Below are 19,038 nucleotides of genomic sequence, written 5' to 3' on the forward strand. Positions count from 1 at the left end.
CCCAGCTCCCGGCATGTGGCTGGCGAACTCTGCCCATCTCTGAACAGACTCCATACCAGAGCAGGATGCATTTCTCTGGGCCGTCTCTCTGGTCGCCCCCAGGTAAGCACCTTATTTCCTGCCCCCATCGCTACAAGGATGGGCATTCTCTCTCCTATCCTCTCTAGCTGAAGAGAGCAGGGAAGAGGGTAAATAGGAGCAAAGGTGATTTTTCTTCCCCCACCCCCTCTCCAAGTCTATTGTCTGCAAAAAGCATCAGTGCCTCCCCAGTTTCCCCGGGCTGAGCTGTCTTTGTCTTCCCTCTCATCAGCTCTATGGTTATTAAGTAAATAAAACAATTTGTGACAGGAACCCAGTTTAAATTATTTATGCCAACAGAAAAATAAATGGTAATTACAACTACAGCTGCCTAGCCCCTCAGGCTGCTTCTGGTTATGCAGAGAGAGCTGACTTCTTGTAGTCTTTTTTTAAAAGAGATAAGGAGAAGGAAGAGGGAACCAAACTGGATATAATAGAAACCATGCAGAAAGGGTTTGGATTCCCAGGCAGTGCCAGGGTATCACTGACCCTTGAAGACCCACCTTCTGGCTACTGCTGCTTTGGGGGAAAAAAAAAATTGAAGCAACCAGGATGTTCAGAGATGCTTTCTTACAAGGAAAAATTAAGAGGCCAGGGCTGTTCAGTTTAGACAAGAGATGCTCGAGGGGGGTGGCATGGGGATGTGAGAAGTGTTTCTCAAAATACTAAATAGTGAAAAGAAAGTCACCCGGCATTTATTACAGACTGTTTCTCGCCAGACAAGAGCGATGGGGTCATCAAATGAAGCTGATAGGGTGTCAATGAAAAGGCAGTTCTTTTTCACCCAGCGTATCATTAGAGGGTGGCACTCATTGCCACCAGATGCAGTGGAACCTGAGAATTTAGCCAGATTCAGAAAGGGACTGGACACATTATTGAAGGAAAGAGGCATTGGTAGCTATTGATCGAGGGGGGGGGGGGGGGCACAGCCTCTGAGACATCCCAGACCTTAAAATGCTGGAGGCTTCAACTGGGAGATGACCAGGGGCAAAAACCCAGGTCAGACCCAGTTCATTCTCCCTGTCAGCATCCGCCCTCTGCTACTGTGTGATACAGGAGACTGGGCAAGATGGACCTAGGGTCTGACACAGAAACAACGGGTCTTATGTTTTTGCCCTCTATCTGACAAGATGATGCTAGAAGACTCCTTCTACTGGCAAACCGAGGTTATATCCCCACTGACCCAGTATGGTACCACACTCACTGTTTCCCTGTGGGAGATGTGCTATAAATAACTTGAAAAAATACCTCTGGGTAAAGGGAGCATGATTTAAGACACGGAGACTAGACATTTGCCACTTCCCACTGACTTCAGGATTAAAGGCACCACCTAGGCCAATCTAATTGGATCTGCCAAGAGAAGCAGAGGCAACAGCTGCTGACAACAGGACCCAGATCAGAGGCGGTTAATCCAGGAGCGGGGCAGAACCCAGCCAACTTCTGGTGTTGCCATTGCACTGCTTCACCTAAGCATCAACAACACTTGTCCTCCTGTTAGAGTCACCATCCAAATTGACCCAAAGGATCACAGATTTCTCTCTCTTCTCTGACCCAACTACTGGCACATGGCGGCCAGCAGTGCAGAATGGGACCATACAAATTGCTAGTCAGGGTGCGGTCCACACTGGAGGTGGTTCTCTGGAAGGAGGCCAATGGCTTTGTCACCAGGCTCTTCCAACACCTGCGCTGTTGGCAGAGGTAACAAAGCCTGGATCTCCCTACCCTGCAGAAGGGAAAGCTGTCTGATGGTTGCCAAAGAGACTGGAGACTGGCAGCCAAACCAAACAGAAGTTAAACCCTCAGAGGTGTGAATGAACAGCAGGATGGTTCCCTCCTCATCAACTAAAACCTTCACAGAAATAGACCTCCCTCTACTCACCTCCTGTCATGGCTGTGCCTCTGTCTGGCTTTGCCTCCAGGAACGCACAGATTTATCTAGGAGTAACCATAAACCTGCTCTAACACCCGCATCATCACCACCATTTATCATGCCCAGCAGTGGGGCAGGGGTATCAATTGCTCTCTCGCAACAAGTCTGAGCCAAGAGAGTCAGAAGCCAAGGAAACTATTTAAGCCGGGGGATGATGCTAGTTCAAGGACAATGGGTATCAAGTGGATTTTCCCATGGACAGAAGTCCAGACTAGAAATCAGAAAGTGTTGAACCACAAGAGGTTTAGGAACAGAAGGAAAAGAGAAAGATACAGAAAGCAACACACAGCCACTAGTTTTAAGGTGGCACTTATAAGGGCACGACACTGTCCTGGCTATACCGCATCTCTCTCCCCCTCCACCCAGACATGGAAGTAGCCCTACAAACTGCAGCAGCATGCTCTGCTCTGCCTCCCATCCCCCTTGCAATTCACTCCTGTCCTTTCTCTCCTGTTCCTCACTGCCTTATGTCTAGAGGACTCTGCTTCAAGCACCCTGCTTCCCAGTACACTTCGAAAGCCACAAGTCCCCACTCCCACATCCACCCACACCCCCCCACCTCCATCAGGCTTCTCAGGGCCCTGTTCATTCCACTTCCCACCTACCCAAGGTCAGTGGGCAGATTATTTCTGCTTCCAGGACTAGATGGTGAAAAGAACAGACATCATTTGCAGATGGAAACTTCTTTGGTTTCAGGGATGCTGCATCTAACTGGAGATGTGTTGGTTTTTTTTAAATCCATAGAGAACATCAGAGTGGGGAGGAAACCATTTCCCTGCCAGCCCTGAGAGAGACCTACTGCCCCCCATCATTGAATGCAAGAGAGATGAGCTGGGCTACAGTCACAGCAAGGGCCAAGGCAGGACCAAGCTTCTAGCTGACACCAAGTTCCCCTCTCCTCCAAGCACAGAGCCAGTGGAGGGGATGGGAAGCAGGGGAAAATAATTTATTCCCTCCTGGAGACCTCCCTTGAGTCATCCACCAAGGCAGGGCAAGCAGGGATATCAGCTCTAATGGCTGGGTGTTTTATATTCATTATAGGCATCCTCCCAACCGACCAACCCCTGAGCAATCATTCTTCTGTGACCCCCACAGGGTAGGTACATTATCTCTATTCTACAGACAGAATATCATATCTAGGGTCACACTGCACAAGACCATAGGAGCATAAGAACGGCCATGTACTGGGTCAGACCATAGGCCCACCTTACCTGGGCTCACATGTCACACCAGTCCTCAGTGGCTTCCTTCTTAAAGAAGGCTTATATTTTCACTTGGGGGGGCCAAGACCCATGCTTTCCCAACGGTATAACAAATAGGTCTGTGTCACATGGCCACGCAGAGCAGATACTGGAAGGGAAAGTGGCCTTGGCAAGAGCAGGGTCCCCCTGCTCACTCTCATTTTCAGCCTCTATCAGTAAAGGTCTATGAAGCTCCAAATGAGAGGCTGTGCCTATCATTCCCAGGCTCAATGGCTCCCGATCCCTCCTTCCTCCATGACTGTGTCCAGTCCCTTGGTGAATCCAGCTAAACTCTCAGCTTCTGCCATATCCAGTGGGAGCAAGTTCCACCCATTCATGACACTGAGTGAAAAGAGTGCTTTCTGTTCAGTTTGAACTGACTGCCTCCCAGTCTCGTGTCATAATGCCTTGCTCTTGTATAGTATGGGATTATAAATCATAAATGTGTAGGGACTTTCCCTTTAACAACCAGCATTTTGTAAACCTAACAGGCCAAGGCCAGAGCAAGGAGCAGAAGAACCCAGGAGTCCTGGCACCTATTCCTCTGGGTTTGAGAGGTCTGCACCCTCTCACAGACTACATTCCCCTCACAGAATGAGGGCTAGACCCAGCTCCTAGGATGAAACAAGCCAGGGGGTGCACAGAAGGGAGGGAGACTGATAAGATAGGCAAGACAGACTCACAAACATGACCCTGACTGGGTGTGGACAGGGAACAAGTTAAACTCTGCACCTCTCAGTACACATCCAACCCTAGAGCTCCTGCCCCTCAAAGTGTTACAGAGAGTGAGGCAGGACAATAGTTCATCTTTCCATTACAGGAGCAACTCTAGTAGAAAAACAGAGCCTAGATACTACAGAGATTCCCAGCCTGGGGCACAGCAAATCCCAGACTCCTGCACTGCAACCAGCAGCCTGGTACTTTTTACTTGATGCAATCAGTACCCCCAGAAAAGGGAAGTGCTGCTGCTTAGACAGTTTCCTTCCAGACAGTCAATCCAGCACTTTCTACAGATCTAGGAACAGACTGCACAAGGAAGAGACTCACCCAGCAGGCAGCACGCACCTTAAGACAGTCATGATCAGCTCAGCAAAACTGACTTCCTGCCTCCATCTGCAGCCTCTTCAGTAGCCTGGATGGGATGATTCAGAGGGCATCAGCGCCCAGCTTCCAGGTGCTAGGAAGCAGGGCCCTGTGATTCCTGTGGCAACAGCTGCAGATAATCTCCTAGCTGACTGAGCCATCTGCCCTGACAGAGCCCTCCCCTAGCCATCAAAGGCTGTGTTGGTGAAGGCTTGTGCACCTGAGATTGTTACAGAACCAATTAGCCCTGCTGGCTACTAGCCCATACTTCGCTCAAATCATTTTGGGCAGCCTTGGAGGTGTGCTCCAGAATAGGGATTCCAGGGGGAATCACCAGGCAAATGGATGCATCTATACACACAACTAGGGGAGGGGGGCAGAACGTGAGTTCCCTGGGGGAGGGAAGTCACCAGGCAAATGCACACATCTACACACTTACCTAGCTGAACACACACAGCTGGATTAACCTTAAGGCAGGGTTCACCAGGCAAACACAAGTATCTACATACATGGTTAGCTGCACATATACACAGCGAGATCAAACCCCTCCCTTTCTTCCCTGCCATCTTCACTGTGTCTGCTGGGACCAGGTCATTAAACAGACTCAGGACTTGATTTGAGCCAAGTGGGCACATGGCCCCATCTTCTAGCCTGATAACAAAGGGAGCTGTCTGCCAGTGGGGCCCTGGCCAAAGGCTGGGTAAACAATACCAAATGACATGGAAGCAACAGCAGCCCATTGCTTTCCTCTCCTATGTGCAGTTTCCAAAGTGCTGGGAACTGGCTCTGTAATTGTAGCCTGCAGTACTTCTGCCCCCAGCTGAGATTCTGGCAGTTCTCTCAAGCTAAGTGGGGTCAGGCCAGGCCAGCTCAGGATTTAGACAGACCTATTTGGGGGACATGAAGCCAGACCCACCAGGAGAGCTATGAGCCTCCTTTGAGGGGCTCTCAACCCATCTGGAATGAAGGGTCCCCTCAACAGACTCGGGTATAGTCACAAGCACCACTTGGAAAATGCCAGCTCTTAGCTGTCACCTCTTTTTTTTCTGACTCTAGAAAAAATACCAGGGCAAACTTCTGTGCCAAACAACTCAGAAAGCCCACAGCAGGGCAGCATCTCTGGGCTTCCTTTGTGAATAACATTTGTAGACCTTCAGTCAGGGATGATCCTGCCGCGTCCTAAGCAGGGGACTGGACTAGAAGATCTCATTAGGTCTCTTTCAGTCCTACTTTCCTACAATCCTAACACTGTGAGGTCCCTTGTTGCAACCTTGTGAGGATCTCAGTGCACCCAGTTAGAATCACTGGACTACAGGGAGGTCACTGGAGGCATGCCAACAGATTACAGGGAATTCAGGAGGAGATATTCAAAACAAATTGAACTTGGCTGGCAGGCTACTAGGCTTTTTAACAACCCCTGTTCCCCCTGCTTTACCTTGGGCATGTTCAGGGGCTTTGCGTGTCTTTGGGCAGCATGCCATCGTAGGTGTGCTAGGGTAAGAGTGATGTTGTAGCCACGATGGTCCAGAAGTTATGCGAGAGGCCCGCATTTCTTAGGGTGACTCTTATCAAACTGTCATTGAAATAGTTCAACAAGCTTTTGAATGCAAGATGGTCTTCATCAATGGGGCGACTGTATAGTTAGGAATAGGTTAGACAAGGACTTGTCTGGTGTGGTTTGATGGGGGTGACCCTGCCTTGAGCAGAGGGTTGGATGAGATGTGATTTACAGACAGCCCTACTGGCCTGAATGCTCTACAACTCTGTGATTACCTGGAAGAAGTGCACAAGGCTTGTAGCCCTGGAATAAAATGGAGGTGGGCTGTAGGTCTCCCATTGCTAAAAGATCTCCCCATTAGAGGGCAGGGCCCCAAGCCCAAGACTAGCCTTGCTTTTTCCCTCTGAGCAACACTTACCCTGACTTACCCAGTAGGAGGTGATGTCCCGGCAGAGGCACCTTTAGGATCAGATGGACTATTGGGGAGTCCTCGACACCCTTCACCCCTCTTGGCTGTGCTAGGTGTATTGCTACATTCTCCTTCATAGGCCCTCTGCTCCCAGAACCAGTTCAGTCTGAATCACAATGCTTAGCATGTGAGAAAAGGAAGAAGATGAGGGACAGTTTCAAGGGAGCCGAGATGCACAGGCCAGGGATCACACCCTATGTTCATAAGACAACCCCTGCAAAGAACAATGATCACAAGTCATGACTTGGTTTCCCCATACCCTGCTCTACTGGCCCAGAGATCATTCTCTCAGAGACATGAATGGCAATACAGCCATTTGAACCTGAACTGTATACAACTCCTCCACACAATGGCAGAAGGGTGGGAGTCTGGAACTTGCCTCAATCATGAGGCAGATTCAGAGGGCCCTGAGACGTGGCCACCCAGCAGCGAGTATGTCTGTGTATACTCTGCTGTATGTAGCTGCTCTTGGTCATGTTGCCTGATTGCTAATATCCTAATAAACTGGAGTCTAGTTTGCTGGAGCTGCCTTTGGCTTCTCTTGTACTGCTCCAAACCAAATCAAAGTCCCCAGAATCATCCAGGATGTAACAGTACAAAATCAAGGGTGTTACTACCCCTTCTTAATAAAGCTCCAGACAATCCCCTTGTCCACCAGCCACCTCCTGGCTTTAGGCTTCAGCAATAACATTCCACCTGTTCCTTGCAATTGGGCAGTTCAAGAATATGTTCTCAAGTGGCTCCTGTCCAGACCTCCATGGGCACTTAGGACACCAACACGTCTCTGCCAACTGCCCTGGTATGCTCTTTGCACATCCTCTGAGTTGTCACATCTCATACACTGCCCTTCTCTAGAGATATTCAATGGCACAACTGCTAAAACAGCAAGATTTTAAGGGCATCTCATCCCCCCCCAAATGCTGCAGCTGCACAGACAACAGGCCTCATTTCCCCTGCCTTGAACACAGTGGGAGCTGTGGACTCTGGATGCTTCTGAAACTCAGAGATGGGTCCTCTCTGCAGACTGCAGCCTCACCTACAGGCAGGACCTTGTCACGTGGAATTAGGAGCATATAGTGGATTATTTTTTTGGACAGGCACAAAGTGCCAGGGGAGTTTTGTGACCACAGGAGTTCAGGGTGTCTCTTTTAGGTCTCATTTAAAAAGACAGCGCTTCCAGCAACATGGTGCCTGGTGCTAGCTTTCCAGCTCACTCTAGACAGGGATACACCTTCCCAGTTTAGTGCACCACTATCTCAGCAGGAAAAGCCTTGCCCTGGGTTAATAATCATCCCTTCAGCTCTCATTTGTTCCTGACCAGATTCCCACCCACCAGCTGACCAGCCCTGGCCCTACTGATCTCGTCAGCTTGTATGAGACCTACCACTCCAGATCTGACAGCTACAAACTTTGGCACTGAACTACAAGGTTCCCTACAGGAGTTAGGGTCCTCACCAGGGGTTTTTCTGGAAGACAGACAAATTGGGGACCAGCTGTGTCACTGCCATCAGTTTCATGAGGTAGAGACAGCCTTTTAGACTGTAAGACCTACCCTCCCAGGTAGATAGTTTTAAAACGTAAGTGGAACAAGAATCAAAGGAGGGTGCCACTACCACTGCACCCATCTGGATCTGCCCCAAGCTACCTAATTTACTAGCAAACCTATTTGCTGTCTCTGCTAGTGACTCCCCCCACCCCGACTCCTCCTCTCAGTCTGCTCCTGTATCACAGTCCTTGGGGTGGGTGTCTGAGTTCCTTACACATGGCATGGTTCACACAGCCATCCTTCTCCTCCTCTGAGTGGCTGATCTGCGGGGTCACTGCCAAAACACTTCTAGCTCCAAGATGCTGAGGATGCCCAGGTAAGAATCTCTTTGCTCTGTCTGAATCACTTCTGCATTCAAGGCTGTAGCACAGACTGGCTGGACAGGGAGGGAGGGAGGAAAAATAAGGAGGTGGAAACAGCATTGCTGATGAAATGGGGTGCCTCTGAGTCAGGAGTGAATCATGCCCTGGCATGACGCTAGCAGAGGAGAGGAAGGGGACCTCATCATCTTGGCTCTTTTCTCTGCCACCTTCTATCTGTATCCAGCCTTTTTCCAGCAAAAGGAAGAAGCAGCCAATCTCCTTCCCCACACAAAATGAAGCTGGAATTCAGCTGTGAAGGTAAATCCCTGATGGAGACAGAAACTCCCCAAAGAAGTGGGGGCATTAGCCCTGTTTTTGGTAGCATGAAGGGAGCTGCGTGAATGGAGAATGAGTCTGCTGCACAGCGCCTGGCTCTCTAGCTCAAGCAAGTGAAACTTTCTGTGACTGGCACCGGAAATCACTGGGCTCTATCGAGAGCGTCAGGAGGCTCTAAGCTCTCAGCCCAGCAGTGGTGCCACATGGCAACATCACCCTTGCAGGGCTCCCAGCCCATCAAGAATTTGTCATGACTGTTTTTGAGAGGGGGATAAACGGGAGCTGCAGACACTCCATAGGTCCCAGATGGGTTTGTGACAGAGCAGGGGCTAAACCTCAGGACCCACAGTCTCTTGCTTCAGGTATCAAACCAACTCCTCTGTCTCAAATGATGTCCCCAGCATCAGAGCCAATTATATGGCCCAATCACCCCTGTTCCCTAGCGCTGTTTTGGACACGCACCTTCCCGGAGTTATTTGCTCTGGGCATGCAATCTTCCCTGCCCAGAGCAGGGGGGCTGGACCCGATGATCTCACAAGGTCCCTTTCAGCCCTAAATTTCTGTGAATCTGTGTATTAGGCTACTCTAGAGCCATCTCCACATCTTTCTACTTCAGATTCATTTGCAAGGCTCCAGAGGGCAGAGATGAGATAAACCACCCTCTCCTTTCACACAGCAGGGACAAGAGGGGTGGATATATCCTTTCCTGGGGTGAGGGGGTGGGGTGACCACGTGTATCCACTTTAGGCAGACCCAGTGGCTTAGCTGGATAGCTGGCCAAGTGCTTGCAGTGATCTCAGTCCACTTTCTCTAATTAACTGAAAGCCAACTGCTGAGATGCTGCAGCTTAACTTGCTTTCCTGTGGGGAAGGAACACCAGTGGAGGCTGTACGACATGCATTCCCCCTGCAGCTACCCCTGTAATGACAAGGAAGGCACAGAAAGGAAAGTGGGGAGGGGACAGGATAAAAGATCCATGTGTTCAAGGCTTAATCAGTGGCAGAAAACAAGTGACAGATCCCTGCTGGAATGGCTGACTCTGCAGGCATTTGCTGTGCCATGCTGAACAGGAAGCCAATGACAGACAAGGATCTCAAACCCAGGGGCACCTATATACGTGCCAGACGTCTGCTCCAATGTGTGCCAATTAGCACGCATCGCAGCAGACTCAATTAATCAAGTCTGCTGAAGCATGATAATTAGTATGCTCCAGCAGCTTGTCACATCTATTCAACATCCCTGCGCTTCAAAACGGCAGCAGGGGCACTTTAAAGTTCATCAAATGAGCTGTAGTTAAAGTGACCTTGCCGCCATTTTGAAGTGCATGACACTGAATACATGTGACACTTAGAGTGCTTTAATTAGAGCTGCTCTAATTAAAGCACCCCCACTCTGGAGCACATGTATAGATACCTCAGGTGTCCAGGCTGCTGGTCCCCCTTGATATGGAGGGGCTTCCATATGAGGAGACACTAAGACCAGGCCCGTTGCATTTAGAAAAGAGAGGGTTGAGAGGCGACATGAGAAAGGTTTACAAAACACTAAATGGTGAAGAGAAAGTCCATAGGAATTTATTATCGACTCTCACCAGATAGGAACGAAGGGTCACAACTAGTAGGGTGTGAAGCTAGTAAGTCATTGGTTTAAAATGAACACAAGGCAGTTCTTTTTCACCCAGCATGTCATTAAAGGGTGGAACTCATTGCCACCAGATGTGGTAGAAGATGAGAGTTTTGTCAGACCCAGAAGGGGATTAGGCACATTCTTGCAGGAAAAGGTCACTGCTAGCTATTGAGCATGGGAGTGAGGGGCATGGCCTCTGAATCAGAACTTCCTAGACATTAAATGCTGGAGGCTGCAAGTGGGAGAGGACCAAGGGAAAAAACCCTGGTCATGCCCAATTTACTCTCCCTTTCAACACCTGTTCTCTGCCACTGAGACGCAGGAGACTGGAGAAGATGGAGATGACCCAATAAATGGCAGTTCTTATGTTAACTGACCTGCTCCCCCAGTCCTGCCAAGGACATCCCCATTCCCCTCTGCTTGCACCAGTGAGTGCTGGCCTCCTGGCTCCTTCTTGCTGCCTCTGCCATCACCGCTTCCTTCCCACCCACTCTGGGTCTTCTAAGGTTTCCTAAATAAGAGGCAGAGATGCTTGGATTGAGTTAGGGAGATGATTTGAGCAAATCAACCAGCCAGGCTGGGAACTGCACCTCTCCCTGGAGGCAAATTTCCTTCAAGCTCAATGGATGCAAAAATCCAGCTTTCTTTGACAAGGAGGCTTGGAAACCCAACAGCCAGGTGCTGGGTCTAGGCAGAGGAAGCAGGGCTCACTGTGTTATTAACAGAACTCCCCAGGGTGATGGAAGAAATCAAGAGCCCCAAGAGGGACAGGTGCAAAGAGTTGCAGCTACAGGTGGAGAGCAACAGCAGAGGCATAATGAAGCAGCCAGGCCCCTGGGGCAGCTGCGTTGCTGGCACATCTGTGCATCTTAGACGGCAGCTGATATTTTCCACCCTCCCCCACAAACAAAGTCAGTGCCCTGGTCTCCCCACTCTGCTGATGCTATGGGGCAACAGGGAAAAGGTGGGGGCCACCAGAGTTATAAGGTGAGGGACATGTAGGCAGCAATAAGCAGGAGCAGACCATAGGGGATGGAGGTGAATCAGTGTGTGTGTATATGTGGGGGGGAAGGGCGTAATTAGTAGAAGGATTAAATGATAGAAAAGCCGAAGAGATTGAGGGGAAATCAAAGATGTGGGGAGTTGGGGAGAGGTGGGGCGAGTGACAGGGGAAACAGGAGGAGCTCCAAAGGGATTGGAAAGCATCAAACCCCCTAGCTTCCAGCACATCTGGTCCATCTCTAGTCAGAGGGTGGCTTCTGCCTCTTGACATAGCTGGGCTGAGAGTAGCAGAGAAAGTCAACACTGAGCCACATCCCCACACATAGGGTCACAATGTGAAACTAGCAGATAATTTAAAATGAACACAAGACAGTTCTTTTTCACCCAGTGTGGCATTAAAAGGTAGGACCTGCTGCCACCAGATGTAGTGGAAACTGAGAGTTTAGCCAGATTCACAGAAGACTGGACATGTTCTTGGAGGAAAGGGGCATCAGTAGCTATTGAGCATGGCAGCAAGGGGCAATGTCTCTGAATTAGAACTCCCCAGACCTTAAATGCTGGAGACTGCAAGTGGGAGAGGAACAGGGGGAAAAACCCTGGTCAGACCCAGTTCACTTTCCCTTTCATCACCTCCTCTCTGCCCTGGTGTGACACAAGAGACTGGGCATGATGGACCTAGGGTCTGACTCGGAAAATGGCAGGTCTTACGTACTGCAGCACAGCTCAGGAAGCCTTCAGCTTCACACAACCACATCACACTGCCAACAAGGAAGACATGGAGAGTCCCAGGCACCAGGGGAGTCTCTGGAAATCCCTAACCCCCCACTGCATGCTTGAACGCGTGAGTAACATCTCTGCTCCATAAGACAACAGAGCTGCGTGTGTGCGTGTGTGCACAGCAGTTTCCTTTAATTGTTGGTTCACACGGGGACAGCGTAGGAGTGTTAGGAAAACAGAATGACACACAAGAAGGAACCCTCTGGGGTGGCTGTGTCTGCAAGAGAGAGAGAGAGAAAAAAGACAGCTTGTAAATAGATGTCTGGGACATTGATTGCGGTCTTTGCGGATAACAGTAGGCATGGGGAGCATATGATAACGCACATGCAAGGGGGGAGCATGTGCACGTGCTATGGGCAATACCATATGTGAAGTGTGTGGCTAGGAATCCTAATGTGACAACAGCACGTGCGTTTTGTGCAAGAAGCATCAGGCTGGGACCAGTTCTAGCTACAAACCTCAACTGGGGCGCTCTGATTTAATATGGATGATCTTGTCTCAGGCAGGGGATTGGACTAGATGACTTCTAGAGGTCCCTTCCAGCCTGACTTTTCTGTGACTGTCATATGAACTCAAGTTTGGAAAGGACAGGCAGTTGCATGCTAGATGCCCTGTGAACATGCTCAAAAAGGCTGGATTTCCATGGCAACCCTAAAGAAGTGGGGCTGGAAGGGACCTCCAGAGGTCACATCCGGTCCAACCCCTGCCTGAGGCAAGGTCAACCCTGCCCAAAACATCCCAGACAAATCCATCAAGAATGGATCAGCATCATTATCACAATGATCCATCATCATTCGTGACTACCATCATCTGAATCTGACATAGGTAAATCAGGGGAGCCGCAGTGGCCAACATCCTGCTGCTGTAAAAGGTTCTTAATAGACACTTGAGAGATCCCAGGTAGAGGCCATTCAAGGAAAGCAACCCCCGCCCCCCCTACCAATTTGTGGGGGGGAAATTCCTTCCTGATCCCACACCTGACTTTGTTTTATGTCTCTGACTAAGAGAAAAACAATTAATTACAGGACTCAAGTAAACAGGGTCTTTTGATTGTTTTTGGCTCATTTGCTGCATTTTTTTAACTTAATATATAAATCGAGCAAATGAGTGCACGCTTCAACGAAGTTATATTTCGTTCTGCTTTAATCTTAAACTAAACCTTCTAGTGCTGCCCCCAATCATACTAGTAAATCTTTTAGTTTCTTCTTAACTGGAAAAAAAAAACAAGTGTTGTATTCTATGGGATGCGGCAACACCCCAACAGCAGCCCCCTTTTTAAAATCCTAGATCCACCCATAGCTGTGACAATGGGGTGTGTGTGCATGCACATGTATGTATCTATGTGTATATGTGTGTGCACATGCATGTTCATGTGTGCATGCACATGTGCACGTGCAGGTGTGTGCATTCATATATGTGCATGTGCAGCATGTGTGCCTGCATGTACATGTGTGCATGCAGGTATGTGTATGCACGCACGTGTGCATTTGTGTGTACATGTACACATGTGTGTACATGTGCGTGTATTTGTGTGCACATGCACATTTGTGTTTATGTACACACATTTGTGTGTGCACATATTTATGTGTATGTGCATGTCTGTGTGTGTGCATGAAGGTGTATGTGTGCATGCGTGTAGTAAACTGAGCAAAAAAGATCAATGCCATGCCATTTACACTCGATATCTATACAATCAAGCTGAAGTATTCATCTAGCATGCATTGCCACACCTTCTGGGCATCTCATCATGGTTGATGTCTTTATCCTCACCCCCTTCCCAGTGATATTGGCTCTTGTTGTTATCCCATTGGACAGGTTCCCTGAAATCTCAAGCTACTGCAGCAACCACTGGACCATCCATTGCTAGTCTGACACTCCATGCTGTTAGTGCAAGGGAGAGATGAGAGACACTATGTGAGTGTCCAACAGCATGGCTGCATGTGCACACATGTGCAGAAAGGTGAAATGGCATGTGCATGATAGTGCTCTGTGTGTGACCCATTCATCCCTAGTACTTCTCCCTCTAGGTCTGTGCAAAGTCTGCATCAAGAATGCAGCGAAAGCTCTGGTCTGGCACCAGCTGATCCTTTGGAGGTGCTCCAGGACTCCAGGCCCAGACTTCCCCAGCAGCAGCTGCTGTAGAGAATAGTGTAGGATCTCTGGCTGTCGAATCCTGGCCCCTGAAACATCTCTGTTTCTCAGAGCCTCTGTTTTGCTGACAGAAAGCAGAGCCGACAGATCAGCTGGCGCTTGAGACTTTGGGAGTGGTTTTTTTTTGTTGTTGCTAAATGAGCGCAATTCTCTGGAGCTGACTCAAAGTAAATGAAACACTTTTCATAACACCTCCAACCCCACCAGCAGAGAAGAAACCCTAAGAGAGCTCAGCTGAGGCTGCCTCCCATGGGCCAAGAGGGGGAGAAGCTTATAGGCCAAGCCAAGACAAATGCAGGATCCTCTTGCTTCTCACATCCTCCCTCACCAAGCTCTTTAGGTGTCAGCTCTCCTGTCAGCCATCCTGAGCCTTCTACTTCGCTCTCTTCATAGGACATTAGCAATTGCTTGTTGAAAGCAGGGCAGCAGCAGTGGGAATGCAAGGGTGAAATGGTTTGGGGCTAGCCACCCCCAACCAGAACCAGCTTCCTTTCCTGCGCAGCTTAAAGAAAAACCTACGCTTAAGTCTTCAACCCAACGGGAGCTGCTAGAAGCCCTGCTCTTCCACATAGGCTGGTGACTGGAAAATGGGGTTGTCAGCTTCCATTTGGTTGCTAGGACCCAAGCATGGGGTGGTTAGGATTTGTTTGGAATCAGGTTTGACTCTCAGAGGTCTTTGGTGGAGCAAAGGCTGAACAACACCCAGTTGTGTGGGAGAAAGCTGGCAATTGCTGGTGTCTTGTCCATGAAGGCTGCCTCACTGGGTTCAGATTAAGGATTAGAAAGCAAGAGGAAGACAGGATGACATCTGGGGCAGCCTGGACCCTCTATGAGGGGGCCAAAATGGCTTGTTGGCAATAAGAGAGGGGGACTGGGAAGGATCCCGGCTGCACTTAGCCTGATGGCAACAACAGTGATTAGGAGCCTGGGACACAAGACTGATGAGGACAAGCTGAAAGAACCAGGGTGACTGAGTCTGGAGAAAAGAAGATTATGGGGGGGATCTGATCACATCACTTCCAATCCCTGAAGGGCAATGACAGATAAGATGGAGATGGTTTTTTTCTCTGTGACCACAGGGGACAGGACTAGGAGCAATGGCCTCAAGCTGCAGCAAGGGAAACTGAGGCTGGAGGTAAGGAGGAACGTCCTAACTCTGAGCAGAGTCAAGCATTGGAACAGGCTGCCCAGAGATGTGGTGGAGTCTCCATTCTTGGAAGTTTTCAACGGCAGGTTGGACAGACATGGGGTTGGGATGGTTTAGTTAGGGCTGATCCTACCTTGAGCAGGGAGCTGGACAAGATAACATTACTAAGTCCCTTCCAGCCTGACTTTCCTATGATCCCATGATGCAAAAAAGGCAAGAGCTTCTGACGTCCTGTGGCCACATCTAGTTATAGGCCATCTGGAAGTGCAAGCAAGAGCAAATGCAAACTGTCCCCATGAGCCCTCCCTGCCAATAGAGAGACCTGTAGTCTCTTTCTCATTCAAGCAACACTGTTAGCAGAAGGAGGAATGAGAGGGGAACTTGCTTGCATTGTACCATCTCCCACAGGAGAGATCAGCCTCCAGGAATGCAGAGCTGATGCCTCTCTGACCAAATCTGGCAAAGATCCAAAAACCCAGAGCCCCAGATTCAACTCAGAACTAGATGCCAAAGCAGATGAGCCGGGAGAATAGTGAATGGAAGTTGATGCCTCTGATGTTCCTTGGTCTGTGATACCACCATGTGGCCAGCAAAGAGGACTGCAACTAGAGGAGAAGGGCTGAGAAATGGGCCATATTCAGACCCCAGCCATGGCTGCCTTGACTCCATGGAGGTGACCCCAACATAATCAAGAAAATGCCATTGCTTCCTGTAGCACCAACATCAGGCATGTCCTGTTAGGGCTGGGAATCATCCTTGTTTAAGACCTCAGGGTCACATCACAGCTGTGCACCAACCTAGTTTAATGGAACCTTGTCATATCACCAGGCCATTAAATACAGGGTCGTGCAGGTAGGGTGATTCATTATGATGCTGTTAAGGTTAGACACAAAGTCATCACATATGTCAGTTGAGTCATGCTGCTGATCCAGGCTGAGCCATTGTTGCCATGGCATTGCTCGAGGCACTGTCATCACTACTGTCATCTTTAAGGCCTTCTAGAATCATCTGTCAGGCCCCAAAACTCACGAGACAGACTTACAAATCATGAGGACTCACCAAGTGATGGGATGTTATACCTGCCTTCCAGTTAATCAGCCTTAACACTTTCAAGAACATAAGAACATATGAACTGCACATCCTTGGTCAGACCCTAGGTCCATCTTGCCCAGTCTCCTGTGTCATACGGCAGCAGAGAGCAGATCCTGAAAGGTAAAAGGGAGAGTGAACTGGGTTGGACCCGGGTTTTTTCCCCACTGTTCCTCTCCCGCTTGGAACCTCCAGCATTTAAGGTCTAGAAAATTCTGATTCAGAGGCCGTGTACCTCACTCTCATGCTCAATAGCTACTGATGCCCCTTTCTTCCCCCCCAAAAAGGGTCCAATCCCTTTGTGAATCTGGCTAAACTCTCAGCTTCCACCACATCTGGTGGCAACAAGTTCCACCCTTTAATGATGCACTGGGTGGAAAAGAACTGCTTTGTGTTAGTTTTAAATTGACTACCTACTAGTTTCATGATGTGACCCCTCTTTCTCATCTGGCTAGAGACAGTTAGTAATAAGTCCCTGTTGACTTTCTCTTCACCATTTAGTGTTCTGCAAACCCTTCTCATGTCCCACTCAAGTATCTCTTTTCTAAATTGAACAGGCCTGCCTTGGTAGTCTCTCCTCATACAGAAGCTCCTCCATAGCACTCATCATCCTCACTGTTCTTCTCTGGACGTTCTCTAGTTCTTTATCTATTTGGAAGGTGTGGGGACCAGAACTGGGCATAGTCTTCAAGGTGTGGACACACCACAGACATAAAAAGGAGCATCATGATGCTTACTATTTTGTTTGCAAGCTTTTCTCTGCTACTACAGGGCATAGAAATGTGCTCTATTTTTTAGATGCACTTTTTATGAGGCAAGATCTGGGGGCTTTATAAGCTACACCCCAGCTCCTGAGAGCCAGCCATACCATGTCTGGGCAGCTTCTGAGTCTCCATCATACTGGCTGTCCTTGCACATGAGGCGTCATTATGGTGGTGTCTGAGGTACCAATACTGCCATGACAGCCTTTGAGGAATCACTGGTAAAGGGTGGCCTTTAAGGCCCAGATATCAAGTCTGAGATCATGCTATGACAACAGCTATGTCCAAGGCCCCACTAGGATGACCTCTGAAACATCCAAGGTGTTTGTGCTGCATTTCAAGACAGCACCATCGGAAACACTTTTTCCAGCTGGGCTTGACGCTGGTGTTATGGCTGTGTTTTTCGGAGCTGTCATCACTAGGAAATGCCATAGAAAGGGATCTCACATGACCATCTCGTCCAGCCCCCTACTCCAGGCAGGATCAGCCCAGACTAAACCACCCCAGCCCAGCGTCTGTCCAACCTGCTGTCAGACAGTTCCAGGGAGGGAGATTCCACCACTTTTCTGGGCAGCCTGTTGTAACGCTTGACCACACTCAGTCAGAAAGTTCCTCTTCATAGAAAAATCATAGAGAAGTAGAGCTGAAAGGGAACTCCAGAGGCCACATTGAGTCCAACCCCCTGCCTGAGGCAGGATCATCCTTATCCAAACCATCCTATGCAATACAGAATCTAATCTCTCCGTAAGACTACTAACAACCCTAACATAATACCAGACATCACACATGAACCTGCCACAGGGAAAGCAGGAGAACCATGGCAGCCAACCCACACATTTTTCTTGCTTTTAACATACCCCCAAATACAATACACAACTTGTTTTTGGAAGTCAGCCTGAAGAAATTTGTTTTTCCAGAATTATGGCAGCAGAGAGAAGGGACAAAGCTTAATCTTCAGCTGACTCACCCTTCCTGTCCTACTACCTTCAAACCCTAGCAGCTGAAGACTGGTCTCCAGCTGTGGACTTGAAAAGAGCTAAAGGGCTGTGAATATAAGAGACCAGAAGCCTTAGCAGAAACCAACATTCCCCCTAAGAAAAGTCTGCTTCATTAGCAAAACCCCAAGACCATTAAAAAAGAAGAAAGCATGTTTACCACTGGTAAAGTGAAGAACAATGGGCCATGAACTCAATGGGCCACTGACTCTTTCTACAATGCAGTCATCATCCCCACCCTATGCGAAATGTGGATGACTTACCATTGTCATCTCAAGAGCCGGGAGAGGTGTCACTGATGCTGCCTCCAGAAAATCCTTTGCATTCAATGGGAAGATCACAGTGGAACTGCAGCATCCTTGCCAAAGCCAATATTACTAGCATGGAGTTGGAGATCCTCACGCACCAACTTCACTGGACCAGACACTGTGCATAAAGGCCTGACTCTTGACTCCCAAAACAAGTGCTCTGCTCCCAGGTCAGTCGCAGCCTGAGATCTCGTGGCAGCGGCCGAGGAAACAGGACAAGGAGGCATGGCAGGCGTCCCTCAAGACAATGGATGTCAACAGCAAGAGTTGGGAGAAGCCGACTGCTCAGCGACTCCAGTGGCGCCGCAACCTCCACCAAGCGGCAGCCCCTTTTGAGGTGACATGTCTCGCTCTCGAAGCAGAGAAGAGAAAAGAAGAGGAGAGGAGCCCCAACCTGCAGCCTGCTCTCCTCTAAGGAAAGACCTCTAACTTCTGTGGGATCAAGGACTGGACTCCACAGTCATCTCAAAACCCATCAAGAGGCCGCGGGACTGCCCTCGAATGGAGAGAGTGGCAATGACACCACCACCCGCAACTGGGTAACAGCTGATCAGATGCACTACAGAGCAGGAGGTGCGTGGTATATGTATAAATTACGGTAATCGCCCCCCCCCCCTCGCCGCCGCCACCACTTGAGACTAGTGCGTCTAGTTCTGACCCCCTATAGTCACGTGATGGCCGCCATGTTTACCGAGGCAAATG

At 49.3% G+C, this 19,038-nt stretch overlaps 1 protein-coding gene and 1 long non-coding RNA gene across 5 annotated transcripts in view; both read right to left on the reverse strand.

Moving 5' to 3' along the window:
• The window catches only part of CACNA1A (calcium voltage-gated channel subunit alpha1 A), a 129,314-nt gene extending 124,066 nt beyond the window's left edge, over positions 1 to 5,248 (reverse strand). For all 4 annotated transcript variants that reach the window (XM_059732301.1, XM_059732302.1, XM_059732300.1 and 1 more), the window contains exon 1: positions 4,297 to 5,248. The gene's annotated coding sequence lies outside the window, so the exon portion shown is untranslated. The remainder of the gene's footprint in view (positions 1 to 4,296) is intronic.
• Positions 5,249 to 10,032: 4,784 nt separating this feature from the next.
• Positions 10,033 to 19,035, reverse strand: LOC109286135 (uncharacterized). The gene is made up of 3 exons (XR_009463868.1): positions 18,292 to 19,035; positions 16,243 to 16,388; positions 10,033 to 12,102 (listed from the first exon to the last, which is right to left on the reverse strand). It is a non-coding gene; the product is annotated as an uncharacterized LOC109286135 (long non-coding RNA).
• Between the last annotated feature and the right edge of the window lie 3 nt (positions 19,036 to 19,038).

Source organism: Alligator mississippiensis, chromosome 8 (genome assembly GCF_030867095.1).
Source record: "Alligator mississippiensis isolate rAllMis1 chromosome 8, rAllMis1, whole genome shotgun sequence".
Lineage (NCBI taxonomy): Eukaryota > Metazoa > Chordata > Crocodylia > Alligatoridae > Alligator > Alligator mississippiensis.